At 42.8% G+C, this 14,730-nt stretch overlaps 1 long non-coding RNA gene across 1 annotated transcript in view; it reads right to left on the bottom strand.

The window, feature by feature from the left end:
- The window catches only part of LOC309708186, a 114,373-nt gene that overhangs the window by 94,577 nt on the left and 5,066 nt on the right, over nucleotides 1–14,730 (bottom strand). The window lies entirely within an intron of this gene.

The raw sequence follows: 14,730 nt of genomic DNA, 5'->3' as shown, positions 1-14,730 counted from the left end.
TCATATGAAACTGTTTCATTGGCACGATTGCTTCAACGGTTAATAAGAGCTTATGGTCTTAAAGAATAATATGGAATACTTTTTCAATTTAAGTGTCAATTTATAAAATAATAATGCAATGCAGGCTTGAAGCTTTGTTTATTAGGGTGGTGGACACCAATAATGTAAATGGAATAAAGGACTTTCTTTGTATGCGCTTGATGATGAAATAGAAAATTACAACATGTGAAGTCTTCCTGTCAAGATGATGTGGACTCCAGAGTCAGTAAAGACAGGACCACTCATCTCTCCCACTTTGAGAGCAAAGAAGGGCGTCTTCAAAAGGCTTCTACATCTGACCTAAAACATAAACACACATGTATCTATAGCCATTTTTTGAAACCTTTTATATAATATAAAATCTTAGTTAGATCTTTGTTTGACATTTATTAGCTTTCAGCTAGTTTGGGTGGCCTCATGACTTTCACTTTTCAGAAATATATAATAAATATAATGTGGGACTGCTCAGTGGCTGGCAACTAAAATGCTTTGACATCCTGTGAAAATCCAAAATGGAGATACTGAAAACCATCTTAAAAGCTGTGGAATCCTAGGGTACATTTGTATCACAGAGGATGTTTGTTATGACATAAATGTCATTCCATGAAAAGGGCTCACATGATGACCGCCCTGTGATACTTTCAGTGAAAAAATAGAATTGTTTTTTGTTTACATGACATTTCAAAATCAACTATATCTATTTGACAAATACTTCTTCAGTGTGCTCTTAGTTTTTGTATATGATGCGTGAAATGTTGTCCATTGCAAGAATGGCAAATATTTTGCTGTTCCAATCATATTTTTTAGAGAAACACTGTAAAAGCCTGTGCTAACTTTTGCGTTAGAGTGTTTATCTCAGGTTGGTGATATTACTGTAGGCTAAGAGGAATATCCTATATGTGCACTGCAGGCTGCAAGCCTCCTTTGACAAAAAGTTGTGTTTACGAGTTGAGTAAGACAGTACATAGAATTAACAGAATTTAACGGATTGTCAGGTTAACAGTGAAAAGAGCCTAGGTCCCATTTAAGCAAAGATGTAACGTATGACTGAGCACACTCATGTTGTTATAATGTGTGTAATATTTGTAGGAGCTGGTCTCCTCAAAATGACTGTTGAATGAGGAATTCTACAAATGAATGTACCTGTTATAAAGTGACCCATCCAGTCAGTCTGTTAGGACCTGTGGTTAATGAGCTTCTGTTCCATGCTTACAGACATTAGTTGTCTTAATGTTACTTTAGCAAAGCTAAATTAGTTTTAGGGTTGTAGTAGCCTGGTTAAAGAAATGATTTCTATGTATTCTATCAAAGGCATAGATTTAGCATGGACAGAAGGGACATGTCCCCACCAATATCCAGCGATTATTGAATTGTCCCCACCAATAATTTGGTCTCTTCGAGTAAAGAAAAACAAACCCGATAGAGAGAAAAAAAAACTATCTTTCAACGTCTCATTCACCCAGCGGTGCAGAAAGAGATAAATAAGTTCTCTACTGGAGTCCTACCTCATGTGACAAATATGGCCAATGTGATTGGCTGAGCCTTTCAGGGAGTTCTGTTTAGTTTTAGCAGCGGCAAGCCTGCGCTGGAGGATGGCAGCACAAAGGAAGAACCGGGATATAAGAAAGTATTTTTCAAAGAAACCTGCAAGTCACTTAAAGCCAAGTAAGCTCTGCCATGTTGTAGCTCGGACAGAGGTGAAGAGGCAAGGTCACAGGTGACTGACTCATGATTTGGTACTATTGATTAACTAGTATTTATTATCATGACAACTGTTGGGCTTCTGATGTAATTTGACAAAGAATCTGAATTGACATGTCTCACTTTTTATATGGAATATGGCTGAAGTAAACTAAAGTCTAAAACAGTGGTCTCCAACCTTTTTTGCGCCACGGACCGGTTTATGCCCGACAATATTTTCACAGACCGGCCTTTAATGTGTCGCGGATAAATACAACAAAATAAAACTAGTACCGGTACCGAAAAAAAGATTTATTCATAACACACCTGAGCCTCAAGTCTCGCAGCCCGGTATCAAACAACTCAGGGACTGGTACTGGTCCGAGGCCCGGGGGTTGGGGACCGCTGGTCTAAAATACAGTCATTTGTTTAATAGTAATTTAATAGCATATGTAGGCAAGTATATTTCTCCTTTTTTTAATCAAGCAGCAAAGACAAAAGGGGGAAAAAAATAAGAAGCAGGGCAGGGTTCGTTGGTTGAATCATCCGTCCCCACCAATGTCAAAACCAAATCTACGCCCTTGTATTCTATTGTTAATTCTCTTTTGAATTAAATAACAAAGGAGTTACTAAGATTCTTGACTGGCAAGTTAAACCTTATCTAACCATTGAGACAGGTGTGTCTGCATGAAAAAAAGAAAGTGAAAATGTTTTACGCACAGTACAGTTTACAGTACACTACATACATACATAACAAGTTCTTGTTTGAATCCCTGAATTTTCAGATTAATAATGCACTGAGTTATTCCTTCCAGAAGTTATTGCATTTGTACAAGACAATTGCAGATGGGATGGCTGTAGTTCAGGAGGTAGAACAGGTAATCTACTAATCTGAGGGTTGCTGGTGTGATCCCTGCCCAGGGCAAATCTGTCCGATTTACAACTTAAAACACTCATAAATATTGTGTTTTACATCCGATTGCCCCAAGGCCTTAGGACATCCTCCACACTATGCACTTGAACATACAAAAGTGATGAGCACTTGTTTTCATTCAATTTTGAGTGTTTTAGTCAACCTTGTGTTGTGTGTACCCTGTGGTGTTCTCGGTCAAAAGTGACCACCATAGGAAATGAATGGGAATCCACCCCCCCATACCACCCTTTGGCCTCTGACCCCCTGAATAATAATAATAATAATAATGGATTGCATTTATATAGCGCTTTTCGGGACCCCTCAAAGCACTTTACAATACCACTATTCATTCACTCTCACATTCATACACTGGTGGAGGCAGCTACAGTTGTAGCCACAGCTGCCCTGGGGCAGACTGACAGAGGCGAGGCTGCCATATCGCGCCATCGGCCCCTCTGGCCAACATCAGTAGGCGGTAGGTGAAGTGTCTTGCCCAAGGACACAACAACTGAGACTGTCCGAGCCGAGGCTCGAACCGGCAACCTTCCGATTACAAGACGAGCACCCAACTCTTGAGCCATGATTGCCCAAATGTCGCCAAAATGACATCTTTCATTTGGTAATTTGAATGACCAAATGAAAGACCCACTTTACCACCTACTGAACGACACACTGAATGGCCCACTGAAAGACCACTGAACGACCCACTGAACTGAATTTGGTTGTGAAAAATGTTTGTTATGCTAATTTAAGAGCTGTTAAAACAGACCGGTCAATTTTGACCAGGAACTGCAGGCGGTCTATCCTTCAAGCTTGGGTCCTCCAGCAGAGGCCTGGGCGCTTGAGGGTCCTGCGCAGTATCTTAGCTGTTCCTAGGAGTGCGGTCTTGCTCTTCTGGACAGAAATCTCGGATATTGTTCCTGGGATCTGCTGGAGCCACTCGGCTATCTTGGGAGTCACTGCACCGAGTGCTCGCATTACCACTGGGACCACTGTTACCTTCACCCTCCACATCTTCTCAGGATCTTCTCTGAGCCTTTGGTACTTCTCCAGCTTCTTGTGTTCCTTCTTCCTGATGTTGCTGTCATTCGGCATCGCTACGTCTATCACTACGGTTATCGTCCTCTTCTTGTCTACCACTGCTATGTCCGGTTGGTTAGCCACCACCATTTTGTCCATCTGTATCTGGAAGTCGCACAGGATCTTAGCTCGGTCATTCTCCACCACCCTTGGGGGCGTCTCCTGTTTGTACCTCGGGACTTCCAGGCCATACTCGGCACAGATGTTTCTGAATACTATGTCGGCCACTTGGTTATGGCGTTCCATGTATGCCCTGCCTGCTAGCATCTTGCACCCGACTGTTATGAGCTAGATTGTCTCAGGGGCATCTTTACACAGCCTGCACCTCGGGTCTTGCCTAGTGGGAAGGACCCCAGCTTCTATGGATAATAATAATAATGATAATAATAAATTCCCAGAAAGCTGGATAGAAGAAGAAGATCAAAGTGGGTGGGCAGAAAAGGTAGTGCTTAACAGGTCAGAAAGGTAAGGAGGTGCGAGGTTATGAATGGGATCTTGTGCTCAGAGCTTGTTCCTGTGCTGCCATGATTAGTGCGTCTGTGCTGTCTTTCAGTCCAGCTTTGTCCAGCCACTGGTAGGATTTCTGGATGTCAGCCACTTCCTCTATCTGCCGGTGGTACATACTGTGCAGGGTATGTTACTACTACTTTACTACTCATACAGCTGAGAAAAGTTTGGACAATGACTCAGTTTTCATAATTTTAGCTCGTAGAGTAGCTGAGGTGCAGCTGTAATTTGACAGGCTATATATTTTAATAAGTGTTGATGAATTACAGCCATTTTTATGCACTATTTTAAACAGAATTTTTTTAGGGTGGTCAATACACCTATTGACACCACTATGTTTTGTTTCCAGCTTTGAACCTGTATTTAGGCCTCCAATTCACCGCTTATGGAGTTTTGCAGTTGTTGTAATTGTGTAAAAATTTTTACAATTTCTGTTCTAAAAGTTTTTGAGTTTGAAATGGTCAACTGAAAATGCTCTGTAGTTATTTTAATTTAAAGTCAAGCCAGTCATAAATCAGCACACCCACCAGTGCAGAGAAGAAATAAAAGCTGTAGGTAAACTGGTAAACTGCATTTTCAAAAAGTCAACACATCCTCAAGATTGATGTGTAGCATAGATCAACTCTTTCATACTGACTTTTTAAAATTTCTTCATAAAAAATAACTATACAAATGGAAATATTTCATTATTTCCAAATGAAAACATTTTATTATGAACTCTTATGAACTCTAATCCTCTGTAGATTAATATACAATATAAATCAACTAGTCTGTTTATGATAGGGTGACCAACCGTCCTCTTTTTTTGCACTTGTTGACTTGTAAAAGCCTATATGACATTTTTTATTTCACCATTCATGAATGAATGAATGAATTCATGAAGTGCACAGAGAAGGCATTGTTTAAATATGGTAAAGTTTTCTTTAAGTAAACAGTATTATTAAAGTTCTTCATGACTGGACCAAGTGTCCTCTTTTTTGGAAATCAAAATATGGTCACCCTACTTTATGAGCACTATTAAGATTTGTAAATAAATGAATAATAAACTTATCAAACAAAAAAGTAAAAGAATTTCAAGAAAACATTGACAACAGACAGCAGATACAGTAGATGTGTGTTTTTTCCCTGTGGTCTGCAGGTTCGGGGCTGGAGAGCTGAGTGATGGATCAACAACAGACATAACAAAAGTTAATCCACTAGTTAGCTGCACAGAGGAACCACAAAGCATAAAAACTTAGCACACTCAGCACACTGCAGCTACAAGCATGGTGGGCAATATAGTTATAAGACTCTTTTAGATTTACACTGCATGATAGCAGCAACCTAAACTGTTAGTACTTCCATTGCTGTACAGCAAACAATAACTGTTTATAATTAATTCGACAAACTTTATTTTTCAAATTGTGAACAAATATGGTTTAAAGCAGCTGTCACTGCCACAGTGTAACTCTCAGTACGCATTAACCTGAAGTTGCCATCAAACTGACCAATCACATTAGGACTCCGTCCTTTATTGGGCTCTGCCTCCAGACCAATGACTGCTCCAGACAGTCAAAAGTGAGTTGATTCTGCAAGCAGGATTTCTCTCCGAGTGCAGAGAGCTACCTGTGAGAACATGAAACAGCAGCAATGCATGCGATAGCTTCTTTGTGCTTGGGGCTGCTGAGTTCTAACCGCAAGGAAATGTGTAGGAATAATGTAAATCCTCCACCTACATCCAGAGGACGCCCTTGTAGGAAGCAAAATGCAGATTTAAGACATTTTCAGTGGTTTCGTGTTTCAGATCTGAAATGTGTGCTTTAATTCTATCTTTTATATCTTTTATATACAGTCTGATACAACAAACCATTTCAGCCTCTAAGCCTCTGTATGTAATGGTTTTCAATGGCCTGATCAGTTAGAAAAAAATACTATCTTTGGACCTCATTTTAAATTTTAGGCCTATGCTAGTTAAAAGTAGTAAAGAAGATTACATGTTGTAATGCATGCTTAAATATGTAAAGGGAACAGTTATAATTTGTTATTTTCAAGGGAGAAAACAGCTTGTGAAAGAGGTCAAGCCTGTTTAATTTGAATTTATATTCAATATTTACTGCAGAACCATCAGTACATGTACATAAAACACACACGCACACACACACACACACACACACACACACACACACACACACACACACACACACACACATAGTTTGAGTAGAAAATACTATGACACCTAACATTAGAGACAACATTTTAAAAAAAGCATTATATTCTACTGATGGACACTTGAAACTAGTATTTGAGACCATAAACACATCAACAACAGTAAGTTTCCTTACTTACTGTTGTCACTATTTCAAGTGGTCATTTTCTGATAAATTTCCATACAGTCAGAATTCATATTCAATCCAGAGCATCCTTCTTATTGCACGAGGCTGTAACCATCGAAAACCTTGAATCTGTCCATTACCATCCATGTTGGGAAGCCTAACAGTGACACCTTGTGGACAGAAGGTTAATCAACATCATATGGCTGGTTGCTCTTTAAGCTACAGCAGCACAGAGGCCGGTTAAGCTTGAAATTCACGCAGTCGAATTGCATTATTTAGTTATAAGTACACACACACACACCTATGTTTTCAGTAAATGTTTTCAAGCAGTACCATGGAGAAATTATTTTTCATTGTCCCCTTACTGAGACAAGTATACTTTTTACCTGTTTTCTTCTCTGAAGGTCCAGATTATAGTAGCCACGGAGAACCTGCTTAGGTTTGGTTGCATACGTTGCCCTGCCTCCCTTATAGTCATACCATGCACCAGAACATGATCTCTGACAGTTGAATTTGCATTTTACTAGGCTTATATACTGTTTACTAATTGAGTTCACTGATTGGACACGTGTTTTCAATTTTGAGTGGTAGTGTGTAAATGATGAAAACAGTGTGTTAGTTGTGTTAAACTTCTGTAGCCTGTGTGCACCATTCTGGGTACAAGTGCACCACACTGCTAAATGTGTTTTGTGTTTGAGAATGTGTTTAGAGTTTTGGTAAATGGGAGATTCAGATTTGCAAATTGTGTCCTAACCAGATGAATAGTGTTTAAAATTTTAACAACTGTGGGATTGATTTGATGAACGAGTTTTGGTAGTTTACAGTTTAGTTTTTACAATGGGATTTAGTGTTTTATCATTTCAGAAAAACTGTAGATTGATGCAATTCCTTAGCAGGTTTGTAGTGAAGGAATTCCATGCCAGCGATATAGCCTTAAATCTTTATTCATGATCTAAGTGTTTCCTGTTCTTGATCACAGAAACCACACCACCCCATCACATCCTTCTACACTATGCCATACCTCCTTGTACCATCAATCTGAATGTAAATAAACCACACCTCTTACAATCTTCTCCCTGGATGTCAGCCTCTCCTTCTGACCGAGGATAACTATTTTAGCACAGCCCAGCATTGAATTGACAAACACCAATCTGTACAGTCAGAGTAAAACAAAATTTCAGTGCTACAAGATAAAGTTCAGGGAAAGTTTTTTCATGGTTCAGAGGCTGCTCAGCAGAGGATCATTCAAAGATGAAATGAACTGTTATAGTTTCTAACTTTGCTAGATAGTGTGTGGAACAAACCTCCTGACAAAAACTGCCAGAAATCTTAAAAGTCAACCAAACACACACAAAGTGTCAGGGCTGTAAGCAAAAAACAAATCAGACTGTGCCCCCCAAAAAGCTATTAACCCGTGTGGTTATTACAGTAAACACTGCATTCTTTTCTCTGTATGTTTTACTTTATAAACTGATTTATTGTGAGAAACAAAATAAATGTTAGACTCAAGGTGTGAAAGAGAACTGTGAAAGCTTTTGTACTGCAACGGTTTTAAAAGAGTACCTGAACTGTTCATTGACTGAGACGACTCTCAGTGCCCCCTGACTGAAGTCTCTCCTCATGCATGGGAAATAAAGGTGTTGTTTTTTTTAATGGCTCATCATGTCTGGAGGCTTTGTTAGTGAACTTCCACAACAGTTCAGTGACATCACGAACAGGATGGTCCAGTGTTCTCACTGAAGGACGGCTCTGGGACGGCTGATCACCCCGAGATAGCTAAACGCTTCGGTCCTGCCGGCTGGTTAAAGCAAAGAAAAAGGCGGAGTTGCAGGGCCGTGTTTCAGAGACCACCAAGATCATCTTGACAAATCGAGGGGAAACTCCTGCAGAACAGTGAGCTGTATCTACCCTATATACAAGTCACGAGAGTTTTGTGCCTGGCCGAGGGGGAAGCAGCTGCTGACTCCAGAGTTCGAGTCTCCGAAGGGAAAATCCTGGGGTTCAAGTCCCCAGGCCTGTGTTTGGTTCTGGTCCATCACAGGGGACAGTGGTTTGAGTCCACTGTTGATAATTATTTCTGCATACTACAGTGCGTGAAGTGATGGTTTTTTATTACTTTTCTGCTGGGAAGGGAAGAAGCCCATTGGAGGGGACGCTCTGAATGTAAATATGGGATCTAGATCCAGTAAGGCGGCAGACATTCCACCGGGCGGCCAGGGACAAAACTTAATACTTGACAGTATGGTTTAGAAATGTGGGTTTGGGTGTATGAAATATGTTGTTAAGTGGCAAAAAGAAAACGGGTTTCCTGAAAAAGAATCGCTGTGTCAGGGCTCTGTGTGCGGGCAGGCAGAGATGAGGATCCAAATGCAGGACTCGAACACAGAATTGAAACTCAAAAACCTCAGCTTTATTGCTGGCAGGAAAACAAACATGAAGTGATGATGGAACACTGAGACCAAGGACACACAGGCATAATCTGATGGTACGACGCGACACCGAGCATGGGAAAACACAGGGCTTATATACACAGGGTAGTAACGGGGGAATCGGCAACAGGAGGGAGACACAGCTGGGAGAGATCAGGGCTAACGAGACAGGGGGAACAAAGCTGCACACACTAACATCAGACAGGAACAAGAACCCTCAAAGTAAAACAGGAAACAAAACACACTTTACTAAGACACAGACTAGACAGAGACAGACTTGACACTGACCAAAGGCTACTAAATGATAATCATAATCACAACAGTATCAGATCATAAATCATAATATAGAAAAACACCAAGATAACTGAAACACCAAGTACCAGAGAAACATAAAGGAAAATCCATGATGCAAAAGTACCAAAACATAATGAACTCAAAATACTGGGTCCAACGGACCCAGAACCGTGACACGCTGAGTTTTAACCAGTTAAAGAAAGTAGAGGAACAGTTGCGGGAAGAGGAAGAAAAGCTGTTAAAGAAAGGGAAAGTTAAGACGGTAGATTTGTGTAGGGTAAGCAAGGAGAAAGAATGTTTGAAAATGTGGATGATAGAAGCAGAAAGGAGGGAAACGAAAGCAGCTTTGAAAGAATTGCCTAGAGAAGTGCATGTTAATGAAAGAGAGAAAGGAAGGGAGGCTGACGCGGTGTCCACCTCAGCGCCTCTTCCGTATAACACGGAGAACAAATCATTTCCCTGTTCACGCACAGTTTGTGCATCCCCTTGTGCTCCTGTACAGGCTGCTTTGCAGAGCTTGAAAGCTGATGCCGACCTGGACTCCTTTCCCCTTAGATCCAGGGGCGGATCTAGAAGGGTGGCATGGGGTGGCAAGTGCCACCCTAAAATGCTCCCTTGCCACCCCAAGTGCCACCCCAGTTTTGCATATGACAGTGTTGTTTATTAAAATAAGGTAGCATTAACAGTTTGAGCGTAGTTACAGTCAACAGTGAATATAAATGCTAAAACTGAATATATTGCATAGTGTTCCCCCCTGCACCAGTAACAAATGGTTCAGCCCATAGCAGGACCGGCTTTTTTCTTGTTTTCAGTAACAAGCGATGCTTATGATTGTGCCAAAGCACATTTTGAACAACACCATGGGAATTTCGGATTTTACACAGGTGGTTGGATGTTAACCCTCTGTGGTCCACGGACACGCTCCACCTCCAAATCACATGACTGATGTAAGCTGACATAGCAACAAGCTGCAACCACACTGAGTCTCTATTTCAGCCCACATTGAAAGTTCAGACTTCAATGTTTTTAAATTTTAATTACAGGCCAGTAAATCCAGAGTTATGATAATAGATATAAGTCATACTTCTTTCTAAACACTGTCGTCACGTTTTTGTGTGTGTGTGTTTTAAGCATTTTCTAAGGACAGCGTGAAAACAGTAAAGAAAGGGAAAAAGCCACCGCTTTCCTGTTGGTGGAAAAATGTACCATGTCGACCAATTTTTTAAAAAAAAGTCAACACGTGGGATTTGATTGTTTAGGAAGAGGGAAAAGTTTTGGGAGTGACGGTAATGGCAGACAGACAGAGCAAGCGAGTGAGAGAGAGAGAGAGAGAGTTTTTAGATGTGGGAGATTTGTGACGTTTAGTGTGGAGTGTATACTTAGTGTGTTGTGTTGTCTTGTGTAGTTGTTCTGTTGTGTAGTCGTTTTGTTTTGTGTGTCAGTGAGGGCACTAATTAATGTCACAAAGGCACATTTGTGGATGTGACATCACAATAGTCAAGCTTTTATACTCTCTATGGTAGCAAGCTTTGTAGCTGCTCTCAATTAAAGTCACTTACTGACAATCACAGTTCAAGTAAAAACATAACAAGTCTAAATTAATCCAAAATGAAGAAAAGGAGACCATGAGCTGCTCCAATAACCCAACCAATTAGTGGTGATATTGTTATAAAATCTGGTCTGAAGCCCAGAATAGATTTGTGAGACATGTCTGGAATAAATCATGCAAAGTAAAGAAAGGTAAAGTGAGTTAGCATAGTAAAGGCATTAGTAATAAGTTAATATTTAGCAGGTATCAGATTAGATTATCATGCTAAAATGTACTTTTAGCACACACAGCTGGATTGGATTTAACGAAGACACTCATTTCCATTGTTTATACTCACTTTATTAGGTACACTTTGCTAATAATAGCCTGGATCCCAGAACTACCTTAATCATTCATGGCATAGATTTGCCCATAAGAACCCATGCCCCTGTACACATTGAGGAAAGGTTCTGTTGAAGTTTCAAAATTGACTCTCCCAGTTTTCCTGACAGTAAAAATGGGTCTTGGCTCTTATTGGTTAAACAGGGTGCTGGAAATGTTCCTCAGAGGTTTTTGGTTCATACTGACATGACAGCATCACAAAGTTGCAGCAGATTTGTCAGCTGCACATCAATGATGTGAATCTCCTGTTCCACCACGTCCCATCAGGCTCTAGTGGATTGAGATCTGGTGACTGTGGAGACCATTTGAATAAAGCTAAATCATTATCATGTGCAAGAAACCAGCTTGAGATGAATTGAATTTTGTGAGACAACACATTATTGTGGAGGCAGCCTTCATAAGATGGGTACACTGGGATCAAAAACAGATGAATCAGAATCAGAATCAGAATGGGGTTTATTGCCAAATGTTGAGCAGGGTTACAACATTAGGAAATTGCTGCGGTGCTTCAGTGCAAACATGGTGTCATAAATAACACTTAAATAGACATGGAAAAAATAAAAGTAGGGATAAGAATTAAAAGTGCTACGTGGAAAGATATGTGCATGAGATATACATGAGATATATACATGAGAGTAAGAATTAAGAGTGCTACGTTGAAAGATATATTCATGAGTGCAGGTGGTGATCAGTGCCAAACATGGAATGATACAGTGAACACAGCGTAGGGTCATGTGTTAGTGGCGGGGATAGTCATACGGTTATTGTTCATGTGTCCAACAGCAGAGGGGAAGAAACTGTTCTTATGGCGAGAGGTTCTGGTGCGAATGGACCGGAGCCTCCTGCCTGAGGGGAGCAGGTCAAACAGACTGTGACCAGGGTGAGAAGGGTCAGCTGAGATCCGAGCTGCACGCCGCAATGTCCTGGAGGTGTACAGGTCCTGCAGAGATGGGAGTCTGCAGCCAATCACCTTCTCAGCAGAGCGCACAACACGCTGCAGTCTCTGTTTGTCCCTGATAGTGGCTCCAGCGTACCACACGGTGATGGAGGAGGTGAGGATGGACTCGATGATTGCAGTGTAGAACTGCATCATCGTCCGTGTTGTCAGGTTGAATTTCTTCAGCTGCCTCAGGAAGTACATCCTCTGCTGGGCTTTCTTGATGACGGAGGTGATGGTGGGCTCCCACTTCAGGTCCTGGGTGATGGTGGTACCCAGGAAGCGGAATGAGTCCACAGAGGTGATGGGGGTGTCAGTCAGGATGATGGGGGGGAGTGGAGCTGTGTGCTTCCTGAAGTCCACAATAATCTCCACTGTCTTCTGGGCATTCAGCACCAGGTTGTTGTGGCTGCACCAGGACACCAGATGTTCAACCTCCCTCCTGTAGGCAGACTCATCCCCGTCCGAGATGAGTCCAATAATGGTGGTGTCATCTGCAAACTTGATTAGCTTGACAGACTGGTGGGTGGAGGTGCAGCAGTTGGTGTACAGGGAGAAGAGCAGAGGAGAAAGAACACAGCCCTGAGGGGAGCCGGTGCTGATGGTCCGGGAGTCCGAGACATTCTTTCCCAGCCTCACATGCTGCTTCCTGTCCGTCAGGAAGTCAGTGATCCACCGGCAGATGGGATCAGGCACATTCATCTGGGAAAGCTTGTCTCGGAGATGGTCTGGAAGGATGGTGTTGAAGGCAGAGCTGAAGTCCACAAACAGGATCCTGGCGTAGGTTCCTGGGGAGTCCAGATGCTGCAGGATGAAGTGTAGGGCCATGTTGATGGCGTCGTCTACAGACCTGTTGGCTCTATATGCAAACTGCAGGGGGTCCAGGAGGGGGGCCGTGAGGGTCCTGAGATGGGAGAGAACTAGGCGCTCAAAGGACTTCATGACCACAGATGTCAGAGCCACGGGTCTGTAGTCATTTAGTCCAGTGATCCTAGGTTTCTTGGGGACAGGGATTATGGTAGAGGACTTGAAGCAGGCAGGCACATGACATGCCTGCAGTGAGGAGTTGAAAATGCCAGAAAACACTGGGGCCAGCTCGTTTGCACAGTGTCTGAGGGTGGCAGGAGACACACCGTCTGGGCCGGGAGCTTTCAGAGCATTCAGGTTCTTAAACTGCTTCCTCACATCTGCTTCATGAATATGAAGAGTTGTGGTGGGAGGAGGTGGTGTGAAATCCTCTTTTGTGTGGGGTGAGGAGGGGGGTGTTGTAGGTGAACGGTTTGAAGGTGGTGATGGCTCTATGGAGGGGGGAGAGGTGGGGGAATTAGTGTCCAAAGTGTCTCTATTGTTGGGGCCGTTGGAGGTGTGAAGGCTGCCTGATGGCTCGTCAAAACGGCAGTAGAAGTCGTTAAGGGTGTTGGCCAAGAGCAAGTCATCAGTGGAGTGGGGGGTTTTAGGCTTGTAGTTTGTGATATTCCTAAAACCTTTCCACACAGAGGCCGAGTCATTCTCTGAGATCTGCTGCTGCATCTTCTCAGAGTGCTGATGTTTAGCAATGTCCACTTCTTTAGTGAACCTGTACTTGGCCTCTCTGTAGCAGTCCCTGTCTCCGCTTCTGAACGCCTTTCTCTTTTCCAGCCACAGCTTTTTGAGTTTAGGAGTAAACCAGGGTTTGTCATTGTTATAACTCACCCTGGTGCGTGATGGCACAATGCTGTCCTCGCAGAAGTGGATATAGGAGGTGAACCAGGGTTTGCCATTGTTATAACTCACCCTGGAGCGTGATGGCACAATGCTGTCCTCGCAGAAGTGGATATAGGAGGTGACAGTGTCCGTAAACTCGTCCAAGCTGTTAGAAGCAGCCTTCATTGTGTCCCAGTCTGTAGACTCCAAACACGTGCGAAGCTCCTCCACAGCCTCGTTGCTCCACAGTTTTTTAGTCCTCACGACAGGTTTGGAGAGCTTCAGCCTCTGTCTGTATGCGGGGATTAGGTGGATCATGACGTGGTCAGAAAGTCCGAGTGAAGCGCGGGGCACCGCGCGATAGGCCCCGCTGATCGTGCTGTAACAGTGGTCCAATGTCCTCTCCTCTCTGGTCGGGCATTTAATATACTGCTTGTATTTTGGAAGCTCATGGCTCAGATTGGCTTTGTTAAAGTCCCCAAGAGCAATGATGAGAGAGTCCGGGAATGTCCGCTCCGTGTGGAGAATCTGCTCCGCGAGTGCGCACTGAGCTGCCTGCGCATCTGCGTCTGGCGGGATGTAAACAGCGGCCAGGATGAATGAAGCAAACTCCCGCGGAGAATAAAACGGTTTGCAGTGGATAAAAAGATATTCCAGAGAGGAAGAGCAGTGCTGAGCAATCACTGTCACATCTGTGCACCAGCCACTATTGATGTAGAAGCAGAGACCTCCACCTTTGGACTTACCGGAGAGAGCGGCCTGCCGGTCCGCGCGCAGCAGATGGAAGCCCTCCAGTTTGAGCGCGCAGTCTGGGATGTTCTCACTGAGCCACGACTCCGTAAAACATAAGACACAGGAGGAGGCAAAGTCTCTGTTCATGCTTCTCATCAGGGCCAGTTCGTCAATCTTATTCCCGAGTGAGCGTA

Source organism: Aulonocara stuartgranti (assembly GCF_965226115.1).
Source record: "Aulonocara stuartgranti genome assembly, chromosome: 6".
NCBI lineage: Eukaryota > Metazoa > Chordata > Actinopteri > Cichliformes > Cichlidae > Aulonocara > Aulonocara stuartgranti.
This window is presented reverse-complemented; position numbering and strand designations above follow the sequence as displayed.